Genomic DNA, 2,694 nt, shown 5'->3' on the forward strand with positions numbered 1-2,694 from the left:
CATGCAATTTTTATTACCGATTGGGGATATCTTCCTAGTTCTAAATGGAATTGAAAGTTTTCGGAACTGTTCAGCTCAACGATTTTCAGCCGCATATAAAAGGTGTTGAAGGTGAATGAAAGCATTCAACACATGTTTTTGTCTAGCAAAACATAACTGCATCTTTAAACGATCCATTATGACGTAGATGAGCTTTACTATTTATAATTTCGATGACTTCATTCAAATTATACAATTTTTCACAATCAGTGCTGCTGATACTGTTCTTACCATTTCTTAATACTTTATAACGTGCATTTCAATTATCATGCCTTTTTCTATAATGCTAAAGAACAATACCGTTGATTGTGAACGTAGACCATTTAGATTTGTGTAAAAATAATCGTGTTCCGTAATTTTTGAACGGCTCTTTCTTAAATTTCATAAAACGACTATAAAGTTTGGAACGGTAAATGCATTTGGTACTGTTGGCATTCAAGCTTTAGCCGTTAGCTAACCATTTAAAATGATTTCACTCCAAAAATTGAGCACCTTAATTACTACTCGGGCTTACATATTTTTCTTGTTTGAACAAGAATTTCCTTAAAAGCCGACAAACCTGAAGTTTCAGCATAAAACCCTTTTATCTCAACATGAGATTACTATCTTTCAATTGTTACGAGCTTTACTAACATTTCTAACGGGTGTACGTTATTTGGCCGAATTGCTTTTTTGGCATAAATTTGATTGGCATATCTTTTAATTGCCATAAATTTGTTTGGCATAATGTCTTTTGGCATCAAATAAAAAGACATACTGTTTCATTTGGCATAATTGTTGTTCGGCATAATTTCAAATCAATGCATATTTTAGATATTCTATTTGTTCTGGGAGTATTTCCGATTAGTGCTCGATTCATAAATTCGTTTTTAAGTGAATATCTTTGTTATGTGTCTATAAATGTGGCGCAGCCACATAAACGAAGCCAAGGAGGCTCGATGGCACAAGGCCACCGAGACGACGCCGGCTGAGTCGGTCGCCGACCCGCCGTCGGAAGCGGCGGCCCCTGCACACAAACCTGTAATCTACTTGTTTGCCCGGTCTATTTAAAGCTAGGAGCTATCCCTTGGCCTCGCGTTTAGAAACAGCAAGGCGGCGAACAGGTTCGAGTCGTTCAATCACCAATCGGAAAACCTATAATCCAAGTGTTATCAGGTCATTATGTATTTCAACCATTTAAATTACTCCCAGAATAAAACGAATCAAAAGAAAATATGCACAATTGAAATTATGCCAAATGAAAATTATGTCAAACAACAATTATGCCAAATGAAACAGTATATCTTTTTTATTTTATGCCAAACGACATTATGCCATACAAATTTATGCCAATCAAATTTATGCCAAAAAAAATTCGGCCAAATAACGTACACGCATTTCTAACATATTTTTCAACTCTTACAGTTTTCAAAAAATAGTTCTACTTCGTTCTGGAACGATATATTTATTTGCTAACTCTATCTTTCTTCCGTTTTTTGCTTCTGCGGTCTAGAATAATGATTTCAAAGGTTGTTGAATTTTTGTTTCATTTATTTATTATATGATAGACGAAATAACATTAAAGATACACTCCTCTTCAGATCGCACATTGTGTCTTTAACCCTTAATTGCGCATTGGTTTTTGAATCTTATATCTAAAATATCAACAATAACGCCGCTAACATAAAATTACTTCACTGATATTTCTTCACTGAATTCAATGGCAATATGTGATATTCATTAATCCATTGCATGTCTCTTTTTATCGGGGAAATAAGATAATCGAGAAAGGATTTTGTTCCAGTAACAAAGCGTAAAGGCAGGCGAACTCGTGAAACTTTTCAATTTTCATATAAACGAAATAAGCAAGATATGTGATAACTCCATAAGAAAAATCTCTGCAAAAAAATGATAAAACTAATGCCGAGGTCATAGTAATTTTCAACTGCTTTGTGACACCGATCTTAGTTAAAAAAAAACTATTTAAAAATAAAAATATGTACCACTATTTTTCTTTTTGGACATTCAACTTTGTATCTCTATTTTAGAATTTAAAAATGTATTTATAATCGTTACTGTGAAAAAAAAAAAACAAAGTACTGATCACTCAAACTCAACTACCGACGTGTAATGCACATCGAAGGTGCATAAACGACTAATTTTTTTTAAGCGCATATTAATTTCCATGTTATAACCACTTATAGAAGAAAAAACGATACAAGTTCCTTTACGTGCGCTGAACAAACCGAGTCGAAATTTCAGTAATAGTTGAGAATTCGATGTTATTTAATCTCTGTGCAAATGTACAGAAGTAAGCGTAAATATCAATAGTATGATGTGTCTATGATTTCGTTTCTTCTTCACTTGATCAATAATTGCAATAACTAAGTGTCCAACATATGTCTGAACACCACGTATGTTTTCATTTTAAGCGGTAAAAACAGATGAAGTTCATATACGACTAGATGAAAGCATTATGCCAGTAAATATCCTACACGTATTCTCCTGTTAGTAGCAATTACAATTTCGAGGACAGCTAAAATATGGCAGATTATGCTAAAAATTATTGAACAAGAGAAACAGTTTGTTGAAACAGAAATGCAAAACAAGAGATTAATATTAGTGATATACTATGTATTTCATATATAAGAAAAACTTATGAAAGGATAAATATAT

Source organism: Malaya genurostris, chromosome 3 (assembly GCF_030247185.1).
Source record: "Malaya genurostris strain Urasoe2022 chromosome 3, Malgen_1.1, whole genome shotgun sequence".
Classification (NCBI taxonomy): domain Eukaryota; kingdom Metazoa; phylum Arthropoda; class Insecta; order Diptera; family Culicidae; genus Malaya; species Malaya genurostris.